This window comes from Lepidochelys olivacea, assembly GCF_965140295.1.
Source record: "Lepidochelys olivacea isolate rLepOli2 genome assembly, chromosome: 21".
Taxonomy (NCBI): Eukaryota; Metazoa; Chordata; order Testudines; family Cheloniidae; genus Lepidochelys; species Lepidochelys olivacea.
The window spans coordinates 11,567,200-11,593,307 of NC_140431.1; the positions used below are offsets into that span (position 1 = coordinate 11,567,200).

The 26,108-nt window shown below is 43.7% G+C and overlaps 1 protein-coding gene across 15 annotated transcripts in view; it reads right to left on the reverse strand.

Moving 5' to 3' along the window:
* FKBP5 (FKBP prolyl isomerase 5) overlaps window positions 1-24,264 on the reverse strand; it is a 50,180-nt gene extending 25,916 nt beyond the window's left edge. For 3 of the 15 annotated variants that reach the window (XM_084611335.1, XM_084611333.1, XM_084611331.1), the window contains exon 1: window positions 19,008-19,266. The gene's annotated coding sequence lies outside the window, so the exon portion shown is untranslated. Of the gene's footprint in view, window positions 1-5,797; window positions 5,940-19,007; window positions 19,267-22,101; window positions 22,124-22,645; window positions 22,902-24,192 lie in introns of those variants that run through there. The other 12 variants (XM_084611346.1, XM_084611339.1, XM_084611341.1 and 9 more) reach the window with 11 other exon arrangements.
* Window positions 24,265-26,108: the final 1,844 nt, after the last annotated feature.

The window sequence follows — 26,108 nt, forward strand, 5'->3', positions numbered from 1 at the left end:
ATATGCTCAGCACTGTACAGACATGCAGGGAAGTATAGTTCTTGTGCCAGTGAGCTGACATCCTAAAATCTCTGCATGACTGTTGCCTTTTAAGACCCACCGCTCCCCCTTTTTGTCCTGTCAATGTCTCTTCTTTTTCCCTGTGTTGCTGACACTCGCAGTAAAACAAGTCTCAAGACACTTGGTATTTTTCTTTAAGCCCCAGTTCCTGGAATCCTCTGCTTACATACAAATCTCAGCTTTTTTTTTAGAATAGGGTTTAACCCACATGGCCACAGAGAAAAGCTTGACAACGTGACTGAAGTGTGCCCTTGGGTACATCTGCACTGCACCTGGGAGGTGTGATTCCTAACATGTCGACAGAGTCACATTAGCTTAGCTTGAGTTAGTGTACTAAAATAGCAGTGTTGATGCTACAGAATGAGCAGTGGTTTGGGCTAGCCACCCATGCTTGGATGTAGGAGGTTGGGCAGGCTTGGACTCAGATGGCTAGCCTGAGCCGCTGCCCAGGACACGACAGCCACACTGGTACTTTCAGCGACCACACCCCCAGCTGCGCAGAGACATACCCAAAAAGGTTCAAAAGCCAAAAGTCAAATAAAAAGAACCCCATGTTTTTTGTTTTGGTTTCAAAACCCATGATTTGTTAAGCCAATCGCACAATTTCAGGGGTCCTGACTCATGATTTTTGAACACTGAGGGCTGGCAATATTGCCTTCCTTCCCCTCGATCTGGTATCTCTTCTCACCACACATTATTCTTTTTGCCCTATGCCTCTTCCCACTTCCACCTCCTTCATTTTGCTCTTCCATGTTCCTCTGCTTTCCACTGCTCACAGACTACAGGCCTCAGAGAAAGACTAAAATAAGTTTGTCTTTTAAACACACAGTTCAGATGGGGATTGCAGAGAAGAGACACACAGGGCCCAATGCGCCTGGTAAGCTGGATTTCCTGTTGGAGTCCATTGCTGCAAACAATTCTCGTTGAAAAAGATACAGGACATGGACATTACCTGAAAGAACACACCACTCAGGGTGGGGAAGGTAGAGGGGGAGGAGAGTTCAAAAATCATGAATCATGCCCTGCCAAAAAAAAAAAAAAAATCATAAGGGTTTTTTACCATAATAAGTGTGTGGCTCTTTATTAGCCTTTAGGGTGCATCAGGTCATGTTTTGTGGTTCTCACTGCAACAAAAAAGGGCTAAAAACTTGCCCTTGTTAAGAAAGAAAGATGAGATTCTCACATATGTGCAGAACCACAGGGGCTGGAGCTTTAAGAAAAATACCAAATCTTGCAAGCTGCATGAGACAATAGTGACAGTGAGTTGGCAACAAGGTCAGAAGGATGGAGGATAGAATTTGTGTAAGCACAGACAGCCCTGCAAAAACACCGTGCTCGTCTGGACTCATTGCACAACCGGCTCAGGCTTTGACAATAAGGCAATTTTCTCCATCAAGGACACATGTTTTACAATACCCCCCTGATGAGAAAGGAATTGCCTGAAGTTTTAAAAATATTTCCTGGCAATTTCCTTAAAATCATTATTCTATTTTGGTAGCTGCACTGCTGTGCAATGCATAATCAAGGAAATGCATGACGTTGAACTAGAAAGCAATTGTGTTTAGACATAAAACAGATCTATTAAACTAGTTACAATGGTGAAACTTTCCCACTGCCTTTGGGGTTGAGGCTAATAGAAACCAGTGGGAGAAATCAGTCATTCAGGGATTTATAAACAGAAAATGGAGTTTTCAGGTTTAAGAAGTAGAGAAATCATTTGGTAAGGATACATCCACCTTTAAAGGCAAACATGACTTTGAACTCATGCTAACAGGGGAAACTGACTAGAGACAGTGTTGTTAAATACATGTTATAAACAAACAAACAAACAGAAAAGTAAAAAGCAGGTGTTTATTTAATTTCCTCTGTAATCTGTGGATTTCGCAGGCTGCAACAGGGGGAAAAGAAAAACAACAATCTTTAAATGTCCTAAAGCCAGAAACCTCAGCAGAGGGACTTAGTGGCACATATAACTGTGAAATTATCTAACTTTTTTAAAAAACGGATTGCATTTTAGATTGACAGTGTTCCTTCAGAGCTCTCTTTTCCAGTGATATTCATCTTTATACTCTATTTTTTTTTTAAATTATAAATATTTTGTGCACTATACACTCAAAGAATCAGTTAGGGCAAAGCCACTCCTATATCTCTCTCTCGCTCTTTTTTTTTTTTAGTTTTAATTGAGAAGGGTTTTTTTCCCTTGGGGCATCCACCATAAGGTTTATTCAGTATTTAAGAGCTCATCTGTAGCTATGGATATTAATCCAAACAACAACAAAAAAGCTACCAACCAAACCCTACTGCATCCCAAAAAAGGGGTACTTACCCCAGCCAACAAGAGGGTAGCCTTTTTCTCTCTCTACACAGCTTCTATAAACCGTTCTACAGCACTCACATCCAAGGATCTCAAAATTCTCTACAAATATCACAAAGCCTCAGAACTCCCCAAGCCAGCAGTTACACATTGTCCTATTTTATTGGTGTGGATGATGAGGTACAGAAAGATTTGTGTGACTTGCCAAGCGTTACAAAAACGAGCCAGTGGCAGAGCCAGGAATGGAAACCCAAAGTCCCAACTCGAAGTTCTGTGCTCTAAACTACTGGACAATTTTGCCATGTGCCCGCAAGTTACTGCTGGGCTCTCCCACAGTTCCAACAAGCACCTATCACAACAGAATAAGCACTCCCTTATTGCCTACATAATGCCAACGTTCAGGCAGTTCCCATCACCACAACCAATTAACCAGGGGCAGAAGAATTTGAAAGGAGATCATTTATTAAATCAGTCCCGGATACCAACCTCTATCACCAGGCTATGGCCAGCCTAATCTCAAGAATGATCAACGGTCTAGTGCAGAAACCATGGCCAAAGGACTGCAGCAGTTGCTGCCTGTCTGCCGAGAACTGGTTGGTCAATAGATGCTGGCTCTCTTTATTTCCAGTTGCTCAATCACATTAAGAGACTATTAAAAACACATTCAGTACATCCTCAGTATTACTTTTTTATGTAAGCAATTACTGTCGTCACCACAGGGATGTTATACAACTGTGAATAGGAGGGGAGGTGGTCTGCATTACAGCAAGCAAGAGGGGAGATGCTCACAAGATTCTCTATTAAAATGTGGCCCACATTATGAAAGAGCCCGAGAACCCCTGTGTAGTGAAACTGTCTTTTGCTATAAAAGAGGGTGTGCTTTGGTCAGGCTTATCTGCAATTTATAGCAGTCCTTTCAAAGACACAAACGTAGCCAGTCTAGCTTGCTATGATCCACGTTTTCCATTCATTTGAAACAAGCAATGACAGAAAATCTGCCACTCACTGAGCATTTAACTAAGTCTTCTGGCAGAGAGAAAGAGACGCTTACACAGAGTCTAGTAAACTGGCTTTGAGATGTCAAAGCCTGACATTTTTTTTTGTGGGACCATGTGTATTCTGGCTAAAAGAAGGGAATTAATTATCTGAGACAAAGGAAACTGGCATTCTGACAGACTCACATCCTAACCAGGTCCTGTTCTCCCACCACTTTGACTACAAGACTAAGATATTGTTAGTTTAATGTCAGACTGTCAAAAAATATTCCTGGAAGGTCCTAAAAATTAAAGCCAAGTGGAAAGATAAATTACTTGGCAGCTTCTAGATCGGGGTGGATAAACTATGGCCCGGGGCCACATCCGGCCCTTCAGATATTTTAATCCGGCCCTTGAGCTCCTGACGTGGAGTGGGGTCCGGGGCTTGCCCCGCTCCACACGTGCTGTGGCTCTGCACGGCTCCCAGAAGCAGCAGCATGTCCCTCCTCCAGCTCCTACATGTAGGGGGAACTAGGGGGTTCTTCATGCTGCCCCCACCCCAAGCACCATCCCCGCAGCTCCCAGTGGCCAGGAACCATGGCTAATGGGAGCTGCAGAGACGGCGCCTGCGGATTGGGTAGCAAGCAGAGGCACCTGGCCATGCCTCCATGTAGGGGCTGGAGCGGGGATACACTGCTGCTTCCAGGAGCTGTTTGAGGTAAGCGCCACCTGGAGCCTGCACCCCTGACCCCCTTCTGCCCTCCAAACACCTCTGTCCCAGCCTGGAGCTCCCTCCCGAACCCTGACCTCCCCATTTCTGGTCCCACCCCAGAGACGGCACCCCCAGCCAGGGCCCTCACCCCCTCCCACCTCATAATTTCATGAGCATTCATGGCTCTCCATACCCAGATGTGGCCCTTGGGCCAAAAAGTTTGCCCACCCCTGTTCTAGATGGTCTGTACATCTAGATAGAACACAATTGTTAAGCTACTCAATGTACCACACATCCTGATATGCCATTAATTTAAATGGAATGTTGATATGTGGGAGGTGGGGGAGAGACATAACAGGTACAAAGGAAGGGATAATCAAATTACATCAATGTAGACATCTCCTTCCTGAATAGGCCCTGATCCCCTGCAGCGCACATCTATTAAGTAATCACTTATGCACATGTTTAACTTTAAGCGCATATTTAAGGACCACTGAAGTCACAGGAACTCATGAATGTGTTCAAAGTCAAACATATTCTCAATTGGAGAATAAAAATTTAGATGTAATGTGATATAGCGGCGTGTTTCATTCTCTACTCTATCTAGCGACAATAGTAAAGGTTCGTTTTATTTAACATGGGCCAGTATTGCAGAATTTGATACCTTTCGTTCTGAAGCACTGTCTAGTTGGCAGCCGCTAACAAGCGGAGTGCCCCAAGTGTTGGTCCTGGGGCTGGTTTTGTTCAATATCTTCATTAACGATCTGGACGATGGCGTGGATTGCACCCTCTGCAAGTTTGCAGATGACACGAAACTGGGAGGAGCGGTAGATACGCTGGAGGGTAGGGATAGGATACAGAGGGACCTAGACAAATTAGAGGAATGGGCCAAAAGAAATCTGATGAGGTTCAACAAGGACAAGTGCAAAGTCCTGTACTTATGAAGGAAGAATCCCATGCAGTGCTACAGACTAGGGACTGAGTGGCTAGGCAGCAGTTCTGCAGAAAAGGACCTAGGGGTTACAGTGGATGAGAAGCTGGATATGAGTCAACAGCGTGCCCTTGTTGCCAAGAAGGCTAACGGCATTTTGGGCTGCATAAGTAGGAGCACTGCCAGCAGATCGAGGGACGTGATCATTCCCTTCTATTCAGCATTGGTGAGGCCTCATCTGGAGTACTGTGTCCAGTTTTGGGCCCCACACTACAAGAAGGATGTGGAAAAATAGGAAAGAGTCCAGCGGAGGGCAACGAAAATTATTAGGGGACTGGAGCACATGACTTACGAGGAGAGGCTGAGGAAACTGGGATTATTTAGTCTGCAGAAGAGAAGAATGAGGGGGGATTTGATAGCTGCTTTCAACTACCTGAAAGGGGGTTCCAAAGAGGATGGATCTAGACTGTTCTCAGTGGTAGCAGATGACAGAACAAGGAGCAATGGTCTCAAGTTGCAGTGGGGGAGGTTTAGGTTGGATATTAGGAAAAACTTTTTCACTAGGACGGTGGTGAAGCACTGGAATGGGTTACCTAGGGAAGTGGTGGAATCTCCTTCCTTAGAAGTTTTTAAGGTCAGGCTTGACAAAGTCCTGGCTGGGATGGTTTAGTTGGGGATTGGTCCTGCTTTGAGCAGGGGGTTGGACTAGATGATCTCCTAAGATCCCTTCCAACCCTGATATTCTATGATTCTATTAAGATAGAAGAATGCAAACATGCAGAAAAACCCCCCACATTCTAACTTACTGTTTTTAAACTGAGGAGACCAAAAGTTTTGATTCAGTTTTTAACCTCCAGATTCTATTAACGTCTCTCTCACACCCTTCTCTTTTCCTGCTCCACGGCCCACCAAATCAGCTGGTAAACAAACTGTTTGGGAAATGGCTTCCTGTGGGGAATACAAAAAACAGTTAACATTTACTTTGTACAGCCATTGCAATTGGGCACAAAGCTGCTTAGGAATTCAAGAAAAGGGGAGTGGGGAGGGTGTTTACTTGTTTTTAGCTATTTACCATTACAAAGATTATCTGAAAATTTAACTTGGCGGCACACAATCTGTAATGTAGGAGCAACAACAAACAAGTTTAAAAAAAAAAACAAGAAAAAACTGAGGTCTAAACATACCCGTCAAGTGTGACTATATAAACCAAGTTCACAGAATATGAAAGAATAAGGATCTGCCTAACTAAACAAAACAAGAGTTAAGGCTGTCCCTTCCACCCTTGAATCAACACGTTGCGCCTGGACTACCGTATACTGAACATTAAGCAGGAACACACAGTAATACCCAGTCACAATGGGTCTAGCCAAAAAGGACCCCGTGTGGACTGCAGTCCTCAGATTTAACTCCGCTAAATCATTGTGAATTCTGGAGTTGATCAAAAGCAGAACTTGTTTCTGCATCTTTTATTCTTGCAAATCTGTTGTTTCCCCAAACATAATCCAGCACATTAGTGTGAGCAGTGGAAAGCATTGGCTTTCATTTAACATTTTCAACTCTCCAGTCTGAGAATGATGGTAATCAACGCACCCAGGCAAATGAAGCAGGCCACAATAGGCATAGATTACAAGCCTGTGCTCGTGTGCCTAGAATCCAGAACATTTAGTCACCACTATGAAATGCTTTTCTTATCCAGATTTTGAAACAGCCATATGTACAGAAGTGAATTCCGGCTCTTGTTTTAGAAAAATCTTGGGCAATCATTACAAGCACGATAGAAGACAATTTTCAGCTGTGAAGCAACTTTCTGGAATGTTCTCTACATCCATGTTCTGTGGTTGCAGACATTTTTTTTTAAATTTTCCTCTATACTTTGATGATTTTTCAGACTGTCTAAAGCCACTGCCAGACATGTGGCATCACATATGTTGTCATGGAAAAAATGGCCGTCTAAAAAATATAGTGGAACCTTCTTAAAGTTGTTTTTCTTCGAACCACCCCTCAGCTACCACCCAAGTGTTTACTACCAAGTGGAATTTTACTACAAGCCATTTGCACTAAATAGGTGTTGCTAACATCCAGTGTACAGAAGGTTATGCAAAGCTGAGGACAGGATGCAGCTGTATAATCTACCTTATGAAGACAGACAGGTATTACACATGCTAGGATTTCAACGAAACAAACATGACATCAGTCCTGATTCACACTTCCTAGAAATCATCACGCCAGACTCTTTCAAGCTCCAAATGGAAACTGGACTTTGTAAATCTCCGCTGGGTGTTTGTATGAACAAAAAAGAAAGGACTTTATGTTAAAAGAAAAAAAAGGAACAAAATGTCTAGCCATAAAAACATATATAAATCAAAAAAAGATTTCACCCTAACACAATATAACAGTTGGAATTGTCTGAAGTAATAATGATTTTCCTTTACGGGAGGGAAACTGCCAATAGACATGACAGGAATTTATGACAGCAAACAGCCAACTGCTATATAAAAATAAATTCATGGGATTCTTAATCCTAAACCATAATTTACTTAAAAAAAGAAGTAAATAGAGGGCATAGTTTTAAACCATGAACCTAACCTAAGCTGTTAAGGGGGGAATATCATTTGGTAGCCTTTTTAAAAATTTATTTCAGTAAGTAAGGAATCTGTAAACCCCATGTTTATTGTATTATGAGCCATTTTATTTGTAAACCAAGTGAAAGCCACATCATATGCACCCCCCCTCCCCAAAAGAAAAACTATGTTAAAAACAAACAAACCACCACATTGGTATGTAGAAAACCAGCTTCTATTCAAAGCCAGGTTTAAGTTCAGAATGTGCAAAGAGAGTATTACAGAGCCTAATTCAAATGCTCATCCAAACATATTGTAATGCTTGCCTTTACCGAATTACAACAACAACATTTTAAGAATGCAGATCTCCTGCAGTTTATTTCCCATAGGCTAAAGAAAAAGGTTTTTTTGCTACTTCTGTGCAGCATTATTAAATAAGGGACACCATCAACCTTAAAAAAGGGCACAATTCTGTCAAACATTTTCAACTAGTACAAGTCACTGAAGATTAATATAATTGAGAAAATAAGAGGAATATCTATAGTTTTCTTCTTCTTTGTGCTCTTTGCAGCATTTTGTATAGCCAGTTTCACTCTTTCCTATGCATAGACAATTTTGCTTCCCACAACAAACCATGGCCCCCAGCATGTCCTTCACACTGCCACATGGGAGACAAACACATTTTTTAAATAAAAAAGTCTGCGAAACCCCAATAATAAAATAAAGTAAACTGACAGAGGGAGTCAGGGGCAGGACCTCAAGCTACTTGTAACTTTTTTGAAATTGACTAGATTTTGAGCAGAGGTCCCTTTAAAACCACAACCATGTCAGTTAGCAGAGTAGCTATAGGTACACAGGGTCCATTAAATGGCACTCAAGTAATTAAGCAGTTGTGTGTTGATTAGATAATGAAAACGGAAGGGGGTGGATGCAACAGCTGAAGTTTCCCTTCACCGTTTAATGTGTTTTTGCCTGCCTTTGATTGAGAAAGCGGATTTTTTTTGTTTTTAAAGAAAATTGACTGATCAAAATGTTGACATACACCAGGACAGAGGGAAAGAAGTGATTTTCCCCCCCTGGTGACAGGCTTTTTTAAGATGCCTGTAATACAGCCCCTACAGTTACATTCTCTGCAGAGTGAAGTCAGAGATAAACTGTCTTTGATTCCGTAACCAACTGCAATTTGGATTTGAGAAAATATAACCTTTTAAAACCTGACACTGGCTCTCTGTCTTCCAAACCAAATTATGCAGCTGCAGGGTTTCAGATCTGTATTGGAACAACAACAATGAAATAAATAAAATAATTTGCACTCTACTTGGTTGCTATTAAGCAACAGATTTCTCCACTAGCCTTGCTGTGCAAATCTGATAAAAAGAAATCTTTAGTACTGTATTACTTCATTAGTCATTTATTTTGAGACCTGACTCAGTTCCCAAGAAGGCACATAGTGTTCTTCCTGAAACCACTTCAGAATTAGAGACACGAAGGCAGCTCCAAATAAAGTTCAATTCAATCTTAGCCATGCATCTGCCCAAATGTTACATTTGGGCCTCTATAGAAAAAAGTTCTCTCTCTCTCTCTTTTTTTTTTTTTAATTACAGTCATACTATTTTTGGAACTCCATTTTTCTTTATGTACCTTTAAGCGTTTGTATCTCTAATTCAGATCAACAAAATTCCATTAAAAACAAGGAAATAAGTCAGGTATGTACTTTAAGATGTGCCAGAATTTGAATTCAAAGATTCACAACTTTGTACTGCAATTTTCAGAATAGCTTTTGGACTAACATTCATATGTTTTCTTCTAAGAACGGGGGGAAAGCTTCTAAGAACAGGGGGAAAGCTATGCATTGCAAATTAACACCAGTTTAATCACATTTGTGACAGTATACTTATCTTCTAGTGCAGGCGTTATGCAAGAAGCCAGCAAATATACCACACAAAGTCATAACAATCAAAACAGCTCCTTTTTAATGAAAGTTGCAATGTACATTGTTGAACCGAATGCACAATGTGAATTATGAGTCACTGGGCTAAAATGAACCCAATGCACTTCTAGATTATCATCAGTTAGCTCATAGTTAAGGCTGGCTGTTTCTCAAGGGGAATCACAGAAACCAGGACTACATGCATTTTTCAGGGGCCCCTGTGCAATCTCCAGTTTATTCCTTCCCAGTAAGGGGAGCAGTGAAGGCTCACTACCTCGCCTGGGAAGTTACAGCTACCATCAGAGAATCAAACACCTGGGTGACCCGGAATCTTTCAACCCTATAATTTGTTGGTTTTTCAGGTGCCTACTAAAGATATGCACAAATGGTAAAAAGCATTTTTAAATGCTCATTTTTAAAGCAGCCAACAGGTATTGGGATCTCTCTCTTCTAGCAATTAGTCTCCTGGCTGATGTTTTCTTAATTTAGGTTTCAGAGTAACAGCCGTGTTAGTCTGTATTCGCAAAAAGAAAAGGAGTACTTGTGGCACCTTAGAGACTAACCAATTTATTTGAGCATAAGCTTTCGTGAGCTACAGCTCACTTCATTGGATGCATACCGTGGAAACTGCAGCAGACTTTATATATACACAGAGAATATGAAACAATACCTCCTCCCACCCCACTGTCCTGCTGGTAATAGCTTATCTAAAGTGATCATCAGGTGGGCCATTTCCAGCACAAATCCAGGTTCTCTCACCCTCCACCCCCCCACACAAACTCACTCTCCTGCTGGTGATAGCTCAGTTTGGATGAGCTATTACCAGCAGGAGAGTGAGTTTGTGTGTGTATGGGGGTGGGGAGGATGTGAGAAAACCTGGATTTGTGCAGGAAATAGCCCAACTTGATTGTCATGCACATTGTGTAAAGAGTTGTCACTTTGGATGGGCTATCACCAGCAGGAGAGTGAATTTGTGTGGGGGGGTGGAGGGTGAGAAAACCTGGATTTGTGCTGGAAATGGCCCACCTGATGATCACTTTAGATAAGCTATTACCAGCAGGACAGTGGGGTGGGAGGAGGTATTGTTTCATATTCTCTGTGTATATATAAAGTCTGCTGCAGTTTCCACGGTATGCATCCGATGAAGTGAGCTGTAGCTCACGAAAGCTTATGCTCAAATAAATTGGTTAGTCTCTAAGGTGCCACAAGTACTCCTTTTAATTTAGGTTGTTAGCTTTTAAGATACATAGGACACAGAGCCTCCTATTGGGGAAACGTATCCAATTGTTTAGATTACATACAATGCACTCACATACTACAGTGGATGGGCATCTTATAAAAAAGAGTGTATAACAGCCAAAGGAATCCCAACAATACTCATGGTGCATAAGAGCAGCTCTTCAATCAAAGCTCCCTTTCATTTATATTTAGAGGTCTCAGCCACCAAGTTGCCTGCAACCTTATCTGAACTTGTAATTACAGCACCATCTATAGGCGACCATTGGCATTTTGGCATAGTTACATTCATGGTTTCATTTCTAATCCAAGAACAAAAACTAATTAGGGAACACTAAAAGGAGCATTGTGCCAGGGTTAACTAAACAGTACCACTATCATAAGAAAATAGAAGACAGAAAGGGATTCCCATCCTCCCATGTACAATAATAATTGAATAAGCGCATTATGGATTTGCCTTCCTCCTAAGTACCAAGCACAGTGTACTGCCAGAAGCAAGTATCAATCATCTTATAAACCTAGTGTGGCAAATCTTATGTTCCTATTGTGCTTTACAGTTTTCCCAAGAAGCAAGGATAATTGGAAGTCCAACATTAGCCAGGACTGCGGGGTTGGGGAAGACCTTAAATACATGCTACACTCCATTGAGAAATACCCACTTCCCTGGCAGTATTTTCCATCCTGCACAGCACACCATATTGTGGGACTAATTACAGCATACAAAACTATTTCAGCACAGCTGCGAAGACTTCACTGAGGACCCATGCACTAGCACTGGAATTTCCCTGGTCCTGGTGATCCGCTTTCAGACTACAAGACTATGTGGCAAGAGGCAAATGTAATCTTAGCTTACGGTACCTGACAACTGTACTTAACTATATACTATTGCCAACCCTGTCTGTTCCCAAATTGGCAGGAAGTACAAATTCTGAAGAGAACTCAGTGCAACAGAAGAGCTACCTACCAAGCAGTGCTGAAAGCAGTTTAAGAATAAAGAGAGCGTGAGGAAGCACAGTACATGTTGTGCAGCTAATATGAGAGCATGTGTCCTAGCCACAGATGCTAATCATTCTGCCCACCTAATATCCTTGTAACTTTCTAGTGGTTTTAGTTAGAATCCAAGTCAGAACCAGTTTTTAAAAATATGTTGAATAAAAAGCCACCCTCACATTTAAGCAATAGGAGAAAGCGAACGGTATAGCCCAATATCCTGCTGCTCTAAGAGTACCCACCATACTGTTGCCAACAGACAGCAGAACTGGTGGGGTCTGCCTGCATCCCTAAGAAAGATGGACTAAAGACAGGACTAGCCTTACCTAATCACACCAACAGCAGTGACATTTTAAAGAGGTATAGGAGTTATATGGATGTGTAGTTCAAAGTACAGTACAAGCCTAAAAGAATAATTTGCCTACTTATTCAGGTGTTGTTTAGAAAGCCACTTGTGCCAATAACAAAAAATGCACAAACAAATTCTGTCTTCAAGTGGATACTTGATTTTAAATTTTTCCAAATTGTTTAAAAATAAAGGACTAGCATGGGCAAAGTTCCTTGTGACTCAACCCATTGTATTCACGTTACAAGGATCCCAATTAACAGGCATATTCTTACATAACATTCAGCATGCTCATACCCAGCCGAGACATAACATCTTGGCTCAAGGAAGGAAGGTCACCTTTAATTTTAAAAACTAAATCTAATGCCAGATTCTTAATGTTATTTCATAATGTCAGTTCCTTTAAGGGAGAGATTTATATTACACAAGACAAAACTCCAGAAACATCCATGGTCAATCTTTCCTCCAAAAAAAGAGAGAATTTTACAGCTTCCACCAATGAGATGGAATTTAAAATCACCTGTGAAACTTCCTGATTCCCATTTTGAATTTCCATCAGCATGGAAAGGTTACAGAAGACAGAATTTAAGAGCACCCACACACATGCAATACAATATGCTATTTCCTGAACCTCTGGTTTTCAATTTCTTGCTTCCTGAGTGGGTGAGAGCCTGGTGAGGATGCTCACATAAAATATATAAACACGGACACCACACCTGTTATTCCTGCCATTGGCAACTGTGGGGGTAATTATGAACCCAGCATTACATTATGGCATCATGCTTAGCAAACACTACCTAAATATAAATACATAATAATAGGGAGTGTGATTTCAAAGGTTTTCACAAGTTAGGAATAATAACATTATAACAGGCAGCCCAATCAGGTTACAGAAGGTCATCTTTAAAAAGGTGTGAAAATATTTAAAATATCTGACTACCCTCTGCTTGCTATTCTGTTACTGCAATCTCTTTTTACCATCTATTCTGGTTTGTCTTCCTTGGTCACTTTTTCTTAAGAATAGCTCTAGATTATTTTAATTTCAATGTCCATAATCAAAACACAGCCTCAAACGGAGCACAGCCAGAGGAACACGAGCACACATGCACGTTTCTGGACGCTGGAAAGAAAGCTAAACCTAATTCACCAGAGGAACAATGCGTATCTCCAGTGCCTAACCTGGGTGAGATTTTCAGAAGCACTCAGCGTTGACCTAACACCGCTCCTGCTGAACTCCAGGATAAAGATTCCCAATGAGACCAATTAGGCCAACACTGAGCACTAGTGAAAAGCCACTTGGTGTGAGGAGATTTCATATTTATTTATTATAAGCCCCCAACTTTATTACCTTTTGTTTGCAAATTCCATATCCATTTAGTTTTTCCTCTGGAACAAGTGTTTCCAGTTAGTTTTAAATTAAAAATAAAAAGGTACTTTAAAAAGAATTGCTCAGTACCAGCCATCTAGCATTCAGGAGCTACACTGCAGCAAGCCAGAGTGCTGCTAAGTGGGGAATAAGGACTCTATTCTGTATCAGATGGCCAAGAAGTTACTGTATAAACAGTAAGAACCAAAATATGTGAAATGATGACCACCTGGACATTCTTTTAATACACACATTCCAGGAAAACATCTAACATACTTTGCATATGTTTAGATATACAATTATAAAATAGACGTTATGAAAGGATACATTTGCTTGGGTGGCAACTATTCTGGCTGTGGGGGTTTCCATGTGTAACAACCACAGGTTGGGATTTGTTAACCAATTTACCAACCTCAAACTCACTCTACCTGGGAAAGGGCAAGGACATGGAAAGCCAGCAGAAATCTCAGGAGTCAAAGCAAGCAGCTCAGCAGAGAATTAGAGTGAAAATGAGCACAGGCCATCTGGGATGAGTATTTTAGTATGGTCATGAATTTAATCAGCATTAGCACAGAGCAGCAGCTCTTAAAATGAGAAATCCACAATGATAAGGAATCTCTTCATGGCTGCTTTAAAACGGAGGACGAGTTTTAAAAACCCAGTGTTTCCGTTTAAAAAGAAGAGAGAAAATAGCAAGACTCCATCTGGAGGAACTCTGTTGCTGCTTGACAGGCCACAGCCAGTCCCAGAGAATACACTCTACAGATTCCATAGGGTAAGGAGAGCACAAGGATAGGAAAGAGTTTAGCCCGGGGATATAAAGGGAGACTAGAAGAAAGCTAATGATCACTAAACCCCAATCTGCAAAGACTTACACATGTGCTTAACTTTAGGCACTGAGGTTAAGTATCCGCTTTAGTATTTGCAGAATCGTGGGCCTCCCAAGTGGTTTGATCTGTAATTTAGGGAATCCTAGCTCCCGAAACGCCTGTTATATTAGAAATCCTACACTCTGCTACTATAATATTGTGCACATATGCTGCACCTTTAATCCAAGGATTTCATGGTGACTTACAAACTACACGCATAAGAGATCACTGAAAGGCAAATACTACCCATTTCCCAGAGGGGCAAATGGAGGCCCACAGATATTAAGTGATACAAAGGTTAGTGACAGACCTGGCAATAAAACTTATGCGGACTCCTCAGGCCTCTGCTCTAGCCACGACACTAGAGATCAGTGGTCTAGTTGACGTGGCTTATGAGCGTAAATTAATCTTATCCTACAATCATGAGGGAAATTTGCAAGTGAAATGTGGTAAATGACTGGCTGAGACGCAGACGCAACTGAATATTTTAAAGTGTTTACAAGACAACGGAGGTTGGTATAAACGGGAAGGCTGGATCCACAGTAAAAGTAGTTCCCTGTAAAGTCAGAAGAGTCTGTACTGTTTAATGGTGAACTTAGGGCTCGAGAAAGACTGCAGGTGTAACCACAAGGAGGAAAAGTAACTACCAATTAACCCAATGTTTTTCCATCACAGCAAACTATAGCACCACTGTTAAGCAATCTGACAGGAGCCACCAGGCATTATGGTGGGGCAGCCCAAGTAATAGCTGTACACCTGAGACTTCTTTAAGCCCTGTGTACATAAATGGTTTAGTGTTGATACTGAATCCTAAGCACCAGGGCGAACAATAATTCCTGTATATACTGAAATACAAGATTGTTGCACGGCCAAGTCATGCTTCCTTTGGGAAGGCCCGGAAATGCCATGAGTGTCAGCTCAGTTTTCTCCAAATCAGACATGGGACTTGGGAAGGGTGGGTAGTGCAGCTCGGCTCCAATAAGCTATGGATGTTCCAAAAGCCACAGAATTATCTGCACAGATCCTGGTAGCATCTTTAGGATGGTATGTTCACTGTGTCGACATTACTGACTCTCCACCAGCAGCATGGTTCCTTCATGATGACTCTTCTTCATGCCTTCAGCTGGGCCTCCCTCCATCTTCCTAGAAGAGTCAGGGGTCGACAGCAGAGCACATTTTTATATCTATCTCTCTCTCAAGCTGAGAAAGCATTACCATTATCTGAAGTGGAAAGATCTCTGCAGGGAGGTGACATTCTCCCCAAACGAGCCCTCCCCTCCACTCATATGGAGATTGCAGAAGCCACCCCTCCCACTGGCTCAGGAGGTGGAGGGATGATATTTTCAACCAAATTTGGTCAAGAAGAGCAGGTTTTATACGAATTTCCTTCCTCCATGGTAGGAAGTCCCGAGGGGATAATCTCACCACTGATCTCCACACAACACAAGGTGATTTTTATATTTATGCACTCAATCAGGTGTACAGCAAAACCTCTCTCAGATGTCTTTGAAAAGTAACATACTGCAAATTTAGAGTCTAATTGGAAAAAAGGGGCATTTTCAGCTCTCTATACTGCCAGCATTATGGGAGGTCTTCAATACCTCAGACGATGCTCAGGGACCTGAGTGTTCTCATGGACATGCACATTTCATCGTTGGATGGGAGAGCATGTTTTAAACTTAAAAACCTCTCTTTTTGAAACAGCAACTAGTTCACAGAGTCAAGGCAATAATCATTTACACTGGGATCGGAGTGGCAACCCACATGTCAGAAATCTTATCAACTGTATCAGAGAAGAGGGGACATTGGCTGTAGTTTGGCTGAGTGAGAAGTGTTTTTATAACTACTCTTCTTGTATTCTATTTTTCATCATTAACAGGAATACTCTTTGTGAAGTTGAGGGCTATAGTGAAAACTACAGTCAGTTTGGCCTTTTAACGAGAGAGTTAAGCAGAGCGCCTACATCATCCCAAGTCTGGATGGCCCAAAAAAATTATTTCAGTTGCAATTGCTGTTTAGAAAAAAACCTTGTTACTCATATGACTGACCAGACCAAGTGCAACCAGTGCTTCAGGCTTTATAGAACCCCCCACCATTATTCTATGTCCCAGTAACCTAGAGAAAATAAGTTATAGCTTTTTTCTTGCTAGTTTTTCCTGTTTCCCATTTATTTGAATGGAATCAAAGCAGGTATCTGCAGTTTAAAGCTATTATAGCTCCCCCAAGTGGCGGTCAGAGCTGCTCAAAACCCTGAAGGGTATTACCAGCAGGAGAGTGAGTTTGTATGTGTGGTTTTTGGAGGGGGGTGAAGGAGTGAGAGAACCTGGATTTGTGCAGGAAATGGCCCATCTTGATTATCATACACATTGTGAAGAGAGTGGTCACTATGGATGGGCTACTACCAGCAGGAGAGTGAGTTTGGGGGGGGGGGGCAGAGGGTGAGAAAACCTGGATTTGTGCTGGAAATGGCCCAACTTGATGATCACTTTAGATAAGCGATTACCAGCAGGACAGTGGGGTGGGAGGAGGTATTGTTTCATGATCTCTGTGTGTATATAATGTCTGCTGCAGTTTCCACGGTATGCATCCGATGAAGTGAGCTGTAGCTCACGAAAGCTCATGCTCAAATAAATTGGTTAGTCTCTAGGGTGCCACAAGTCCTCCTTTTCTTTTCGCTAACTCTCTTGACGCCTTATTTTCAAAACAGACCACACTGTTTTTAAAAGTAGTTTTTGCAAAGCTTCCCTCTGTGTCAGTGTTGCTGTGCACCAGCGCTTCATAAAATTCACTCATGCAACAGGTTTCAAACAAGAATACACAACCCGCCCACTTGTGAGGCTGGGCCACCGTCACTTGATTATTCTATACCGTTGAAATACAAATACTACAGTAGTTTACACCACCTTGCACAACGTGGCTCAATCCTGGTCAGAGCCTCTGGGAGCTATTAGTTTACTATCTGTGTTCTAATCAAATGTCTGAACGCTATACTTTTGGGGAAAAACCAAGTGAACTTTTAAATAAGGGACAGTCCGTAGTTCTGGATTAATAATAATTGTATAATCTTACTGCCCGCAAATTGTTCTTGATTAATGTAATTTTAAGTAGTCCCTGTACTTTTTTGGACACCGTGTCTGAAAAACAATTTCAATCACTGACTGAGGGCCCAACGGTGCAGGGGATTAGAGCTTTTATACATAGAATTCTGTAACTACTGGGGATGCTTTCAAAACATGTTTATGTGGTTTTTGTCATGACAACAACCACATTTACACAATCTCAATATATCAAAAATAGCCCGTACATTTTAGATGTAAATTCTTCAGGGACTGTTATTTCCATAAAGCACTGAACATTTACAGAACCATGTAGCTACAGACACTTTTCCATGTCACAATACATTTTTTTAAACCAATTAATCTTTTTTTGTGGGGGGGGGGGAGAGGAGGTCCAATATCAGACACAAAATGAAGGGTGAGATTTAAAAAAAAAAAATAAATTAAAAGATGCGTAGATTAGTTAGGTGCTCGGCTTATAGTATTTCAGCAGGAGTTGGGCACCTAACTACTTCTAGCCAACATTGGCAAGCTCACCCCAAGGGTTATTCAATTAAATAAATTAAGACAGCAACAGCCCCGGAACTTTTTATTCTCCCTAATTTTATACAGCTAAGTGTACAACAACACTTAGAGAAATTCGGAAACTTTACAGAAGTATTAAAGGAGATTCCCCTTTAGGGACCTGAAACATCACTACAGGGGGAAGTACCAGACCACCTATAAGATTTCTTTCAGTCTTAATAGCGAATACCCATGAACTAATCCCCCGGGCAAATGCTCCTTCCTAGCCTGGCTCACACACAAAACTTAAGCAACCTTGCCGTTAAAGCCCACTTTGTTATGTAGTAACATATTGATGTTTATGAATGATACAGTTTGATTTGTGACTGCTCCCATTAATCTCTTTTCAGGGGTTTATTATTTAACTGTTTGAGCTTAAATTTAGGATAAAAGTTCTTTCTTGGGAGCATATTTTTACTCTCTATTACATCGCACAACATATGAAAAAGCTTTTAAAAAGGTGATCAAAATAACTCAGAAACGCTCCCCATATAAATATCGATTTAGTAAGCTAGAACATTAAATAGTCTAACAACTGTATTATAAATAGATATTAAATAAAACTGCTATTACTTAATTCAAAGGATGTTAACACATGGGGTCTCACAGTTGCCTAACAGACAGAACTGTCGTGAATTCAAATGGATACACTAGGTACTAGTTAGTATCCCAAGCCTTTAGCGAAAGTCCTAGGACTATAGCAGTTTCTTCCTGTCTCCTCTCAAATCTATCTTCTTCCCTTCCACACAACTCTCCTTTTCCCTGAAAGACTCACTTTACTGGCCCTTCCCTGTCTTCACATCTCTCCTTAAAATCATCCTTCCCTGGCCTTCTCCTCTGTGTCCCTCTCGTCTTCTGTTGTGTGGACTTGTCTTAGATTGAGCTAGCATGTTGTTTAGACTTTGGCCTTCTCCATTGAGAGTACTGTGCCTTCCATCACTGACAACCCACTCCCAGCCAACTCAAAAGGATTCTTCTCCCTTTTTATCATTATGTCTATACTGCAATCAAGGGGTGTGACTTGCTCAGGGTTCTGGGTGGGCAACACCTGCCTTCTTTATCACTGAAAACTTCATCCTTCCTCTTTCCCATACTCACAACTTTGAGATCATCCGTGATTCTTCTTCCTATGTATGCAGTCTCTCACTCAAATTGTTACTTATTCCAGTAACGTCTCACAAAAGTCCACTCTTCCCTCACTAGTCTCACCGATAAGCAAGGTGAGGACAAGGGTTTTCAGCTCTTGCCTCATTTAATGTAACTTTCCCCTTTCTAGCCTCTTCAAAAAGCTCATGCTGAAGTCATCTTCCTTGGTCATTGCTCTGATTAAGTTACCCTTCTCCTAAAATCCCACCCTTCCTTACACGTATCAAATCCAAGCTTGTTTTCCTCAACTTCAAGTCCCTTCATAGACTCAGCCCCAATGACATTGGATCTAATCTCCTCCTACACTTCCATGTCTTCCCTCCCACACCTCCTTCCTACATTCCTCCCAGTTCTCCTGCCTTGCTGCTTCCCTCATCTTTCTTACTATCAATTTTACTCTCGCTCTCACACTCTCCACTGGCCTTAGAAAAATCTGCCAGTCCCACCCTTTATTTTTCTGAATCCCTCCTCCCCAAGAATCCTCATTCTCTTCACCAACTAGCCCTCCTCATTCTCCTTCCCTCATCTTTATCTCCACATAGCCTTGCATCTGTCTCTGTCTCGTCCACATTAGGATATAAGTTCTTCAGGATAAGGATTATGCCTTGCTTTGTAAAGCCATGTGTAAAATGTACATCACTGTGTAGAGTATAGTTGTCTACACTTCCGCTGTTACAGCAGCATAGGTATGGTGCTGCAGCTATGCGGCTGTAACCCTGTAGCATAGAGGTGGACTACAGCAACGGAAGGGGTTTTTTCTCATCACTGTAGGAATTCCACCTCCCTGAGCAACAGTAGCTAAATCGACAGAAGCATTCAGAGTGCTGTAGCTATGTCAACCTAAGTTTTAAGTGTAGCCCAGGCCATAGTAAGAGTCAGAAATGGAACACACCTACAGTGTTATTTTGTCCCTTCCCTGCCTAATTAGGGCTTTTCTCTATAGTACATCATCCTTTAGTGTTTTGTCCAACTCAGTTTGAAATACTTTGTAAGTACAGATAATTTTATTAGAGGCTCTCAAAACACTGCATAGCCAAATGGGTATTTAATCCTGTTTTATGGATGGGGAAAACCAGAGATAAGGAGTTGAAGTGACTTCCCTAGGGGACAAAATGTAGTGACAGAGGCAGGCATAAAAAAAAAACCCTGCTCTGTCTCTCAAGTCCCCTGCTCTAACCACTAAGCACATTTACCTCCTGGATTCAGACAGTGGGGCTTCAACCCCTTGGAAGATTACTGCACAGTAACTGATCCTACTGTTTGGTATTTTTTCCTGCTATTTAACCTAAATGCCCCAAACATTTTTTTTAAAGTAACTCTAATACCAAGACATGTTTGTGCCTAAATTAAGCGTGTGATCTTACTGCAACACTTTGTCCTTCCACTCCCCTTCATCCACCTACACCCTAAATATTTGTTGCCCTCATTCATGACTTTGCATCTAATATTACATCATAAGATCATCAGGGCAGGGACTACATCTTTGTTCTGAAAAAAAAAAAAACCCACAGCACTGCAAACAAATTGTTCTTTTCTCAGTTTCATCCCACTGCTACTTGATACTATGTTTTGGATCTCAATAATCATTTCTTCTGCCTACTTGTTTTTTATACCCCTCAAATGCTTGCTGTAATTCAAGAGCCTGTGACGTATATTACAGTGTTTAAAATTGAATCTAAATAGAATTCAAAAAGATTAAAAGCCAGAACATACAGGACTCAAAGCAGAATTTGTAGATTGAGAGCAACATCCTTTGCCCTCATTCATTTTCCACTTAGGAATACCTTATTTTGACCCAACCCAACGGCATCTTTATGAAGTCTGCCAAAAGGAGCCAGCCTTGTTTTAACCTGTGCCAAACAGCATTTCTCTGGTTCCTGGTCCACAATTATATTTATGGGGCAGTGTTCAGACATGGTTCCAGGTAACCCTCTCTCTAATACAACTTGATTAATCAATGAGGATGGGGTAAACAGTATTTTCAATCCTATTTATAATACCAATTTCTAACACAGTCACCGTGGATAGTGCCAAACCTAAGTGTTTGAAATCAAGTATAAGCATCTTTCCCAGCACCATGTAGAGAAAGTTTTTGAGTTAAATGATCTGTCCAAAAAAAAGGCTGATATTTGAGGAAGCAATATTTAAATGGAATCAATTCACTCATCTGATGAAAAGACACTCCCCAAACTGGCACCTTAAGGGCATTGTCTACACTGTGGTACTGAACATAGCAAAGCTCGGGTTTGTTTAAGATGGTCAATTTCACTCACAGACAGGATCAATTAAATGGTGCATCAAAGAAGGAACCTTGAATATAGCACTGGAAATATGAACCAGAATTAATCATCTGGAGACATTACATATTATTTCTGAATTTACCTTTCAAGGGCTCTTACAGCTCTTCAGGTAAATAATATTCCTTTGTGGCACTGATATGCACGTCTGAATATGCAGTTAGCAGCAGGAAAATAGCAACTTTACCCGAGCTATTTGGGCTATGGAATGAGAGAAAAAGCAAGGGCAAGAGCCTTCAATCATGTTTATTTTGGGTTATATATGATAATTGCACTGAGTTATATTCTCTATGCTTACTTTAAAAATCCATGGGACATTTTTAGGTAAGTGTCATTACACAGGAACCTCATTTTGTGACAACACTGTGCTTTCATAACTGGATTAAAAAACATCCTCTCCTAGTGCACCATTATCATGGCTGCAGACCATGTTCCGATTCATTGAAGAGCACTGCTGTAGGAAGTTACAAAACAGTATTTCAGCAAATGATACAGGGCTGCCTATAGTGAAAGTAGACCACTTCTCAATCAGTTGATCTAAAATTGTTTGACATTTCAGTCTGAAAACAGGTGAAATCTCAGATATGGGACAAAGAAGATTAATCTATATATAACTTTTTAAATGACTGGAATAAACAGGGTGGATGCAGAGTCAATTTAACTTAAAATTTCCAGATCAAAATGATATTTAAATATCACAGTTGTAACACAATTAGACCAAATATTCAAAGCAAAGACTCTTAACTCACTTTTTTTCCGTGCAGAGTGAGATTAAAACAGATTCTGCATCTACTCTGATTTTGCTGGAGGCACGCACAGGGTAGATCCGATATGACTGTACTGTGAAAACTGAAACATACTTCCCCCTCACCCTCAATCATCTGTTTAAGGTTTGATTTAATCCGGTCCTTTCACCTGGCTCTTTCAGAATTCAACAGCACCCGCAGATTCTGCCTACTCTCCAAGAGTACAAAGGGCACATCACAAGAGTTTAAACTGACTTTTTTTTTTTAACATTCCGTTCCCCCCAACAAAAAAAAGTAACCCCAGCCAGCAGATCCTAAAGCAAAAAAAAAACAAAACCTAGCACAACCAACGGACACTGCCTTCCCTATCCTTGCATAATTGCATTTATACAGATAACAGTGTTTTGTAAAAAACAATTTGAAATCCTTGGTTAGGAGCAGAGCATAAGATAGAGCTACCTCCCAAGGGTAAGGACCACGACAATTACACAGATACTCCAATCTCACACACTTTCCATACACAGGAGGCTCCTCCTGTGGTACTTACCAGGGATCCTTTATCCACAGCACAAATAACCCACCCGTTCTCCAGGTTCTTCCTGATCCCACATCCCACCAAGTTCCTTCGTCCCCTTTCCTCCATGCCTCCTCAATTACCTTCCTCCAATGTTACGATTACCACCTGGCTCTTACACAGCGCTTTCAATAAATATACACAATGCAATAGTACAGCAGTTCCATCCACAGTTCTTCATGACCTCTTAGACCAGGGTCTCTATGTTACTGGTTGGTTATTGGGGGGGAGGGAGGGCAGGGGAATTATATCCCCCCCTCACTTTCCTCTCAGCAGAAATATTAAAATGGAAACCATCTCATTTTATAAACTTCCCCTATTGGAGGGGGTGTAATTCATCCTCCCCCTTCCCCCCAAAAACACCCACACTCTCCATAATGTTCCTTTGGGTGATGTAATTCTTCTCCCAACATACATCCATGCAGAAGTCATACAAGGTGGAGGGGAGGGGGCAGTCTGCGAGTGTAAGGGGTAAGGAGGAGGGTTTGGGGGAGACAGGAAGGGGGAAGCAGGGGGCTGTTCTAGGGGAGGGGAGAAACTTGGGGTGCAGTGGGGGGGAAGCCTGGACCCAAAGTTGCCCATGAAGCTGCCCCTCACTATGGGGAGGGGGCTGCCCCTAGGAGGCGGGGGGGCCCTGCCCCTCACTATGGGAGGGGGCTGCCCCTAGGAGGCGGGGGGGACCCTGCCCCTCACTATGGGAGGGGGCTGCCCCTAGGAGGCGGGGGGGACCCTGCCCCTCACTATGGGAGGGGGCTGCCCCTAGGAGGCGGGGGGGACCCTGCCCCTCACTATGGGAGGGGGCTGCCCCTAGGAGGCGGGGGGGACCCTGCCCCTCACTATGGGAGGGGGCTGCCCCTAGGAGGCGGGGGGGACCCTGCCCCTCACTATGGGAGGGGGCTGCCCCTAGGAGGCGGGGGGGGCCCTGCCCCTCACTATGAGAGGGGGCTGCCCCTTGGGGGTGGGGGGGGCCCTGCCCCTCACTATGGGAGGGGGCTGCCCCTTGGGGGTGGGGGGGGCCCTGCCCCTCACTATGGGAGGGGGCTGCCCCTAGGAGGCGGGGGGGCCCTGCCCCTCACTATGGGAGGGGGCTGCCCCTAGGAGGCGGGGGGGCCCTGCCCCTCACTATGGGAGGGGGCTGCCCCTAGGAGGCGGGGGGGCCCTGCCCCTCACTATGGGAGGGGGCTGCCCCTAGGGGGCGGGGGGGACCCTGCCCCTCACTATGGGAGGGGGCTGCCCCTAGGAGGCGGGGGGGACCCTGCCCCTCACTATGGGAGGGGGCTGCCCCTTGGGGGTGGGGGGGGCCCTGCCCCTCACTATGGGAGGGGGCTGCCCCTAGGAGGCGGGGGGGCCCTGCCCCTCACTATGGGAGGGGGCTGCCCCTAGGGGGCGGGGGGGACCCTGCCCCTCACTATGGGAGGGGGCTGCCCCTAGGGGCGGGGGGACTGCCCCAGAGGCGGACGGTGCCGGGGAGACCGCCCCCGCTTTAAGCCGCGGTCCCGCCACCCCGGGGGCGCCGGTACCTGCCGCCTCCTCCCGCTCCCGCCGCTGCCGGGCTAGGACTGACACCAAGCGCCGGGCCGGAGCCGGCCCCGAGACCCCCGCCTGCCCCCGCTCGGCCCCGCCCCCTCAGAGCGCCCGTAGGCCGCCGAGCCTGCCCGTCTAGGTCTGGGGCACCCGAGGCGCTTCTTCATTGGCTACCGCTCCTCCCGCATGTAAATGAGGCGGCTTCTTCCCAGCCCCTTTGCCGCGAGCAGCCCGCAGCCTCGAGCTCCCTGTGCAAGAGCGGGGAAGCGCCGGAGCCGGACAAACTCAGTGCAGCTCCCCCATATCCTCAGTGCAACCCCGTGCAACGCCCCCAAATCCTCACTGCACGGCCCCACGCCGTCGGTGCACCCCGCAGCCTACCTGTAACGCCCCCAAACTGTGTGCACCCCCCCAAATCCTCAGGGCAACCGCTCCGCCCCCGTGCAACGCCCCACATCCTGAGGGCAACCCCCTCAAGACCTCGGGCAACCCCCAAACTGTCAGTGCAGCCTCCCAGCCCCGGTGCAACCCTCCCCCAAACCATCCGTGCAAGTGCAAACCCCTCAGACCCGGTGCCTTCCCCGCAACAGTCGATGCAATCCCACCGCTCCCGTGCAACTCCCAACCCCCGGTGCAACCCCCAAACCGTCGGTGCAACCCATCGTCCCAAACCCACGGATCAGCCCAAGCCGGTGCTGCGTGGTACAACGGAAAAACCCAACCCAACGAACATGAAACCTATACGAAAGCAACGGTACGGAACTCAGCGGTAATCAAGCAACCCACAACTTGAAGCAGCCCAGCCGCACACGGCATCAAATCAGAAAAGTGTTAGTGACAGGCAGAAGGTAGCGAAGATCCTGCACTTTGCACACACATTCTGGGCTCTTACCTGCCTAAAGCCCATTATGACTGAATAGCACAACGGTTCAGGGCAAAGATACGACCTTAATGGGCATTTAGACTGGAAGATCAGCACAACTTTCCTCGCCTGACAGTGTAGCAAGAGTAAAAAGAACAGGAGTACTTGTGGCACCTTAGAGACTAACCAATTTATTTGAGCGTAAGCTATCTAGTGCTGGAAGTCTGGCGTTTTTAATGCCCTGCATTATTACTTGTAACATCTCAAATTACTGCAGCTGGAAGATTGGAGAAGTTATTTTGTGTCCCTTTTTCAGCATGACAGCACTTGGTACATAGTCAGTTTCATGGTTTCCCCTGGATAGTCAGTTTCGCCTGGGGTTTGTCTGGGTCCTTGAGGCAGCACCAGCAGAAAGAAAAACATGATACCACGTTTCATGATCATGCAGAGCGTAAGGCCACACAAGGGGGCAGAGGACTCAGCAGCAGGTATAGAACCTGCGATTCCTAGATAATTATTTATTTTCTGTTTGCGAGATGAAGTGGCCCTGTTCCTTTAAGCAATTTCCTTTCACTGGAGCAAAACCAAGCAACAGGCTCGTGGCTTCCATTCCTCTGATTTTCTCTTCCCTCCATTTTTACATACAAACACAGACACTGCTGCATTTTGCTGCCATTATTTGGGGGAAGTGGGTGGTTGGGTAAACTACTCTCTACCTAGATCCGCTGGCCCAGATTTCTGGTTTTCAAAAGGGCTGAGGACCCAGCAGCTCCCCCACGGTGACACCTTATGGCCAGGTTTTCAAAGGAGTTCAGCACTCAGGGGGGCCTGAGCTCTTGTGAAAAATTGGGCCACTTGTTTGGGCTGTGGACACTGTTACAGCAACAGCTATGAAATGGCTGCTCCAGGACCGGGGTGAAAGGAAAGGGGGGTGGGGAAGAATCCTACTAAATTCTCCTTTATCAACACAAAGTTGGTGAATAAGGGGCCCAATTTAAGGCCTACAGGACCCTGTCAGTGTACCCCCCCTCCCCGTTTCAAAGCAAAAAC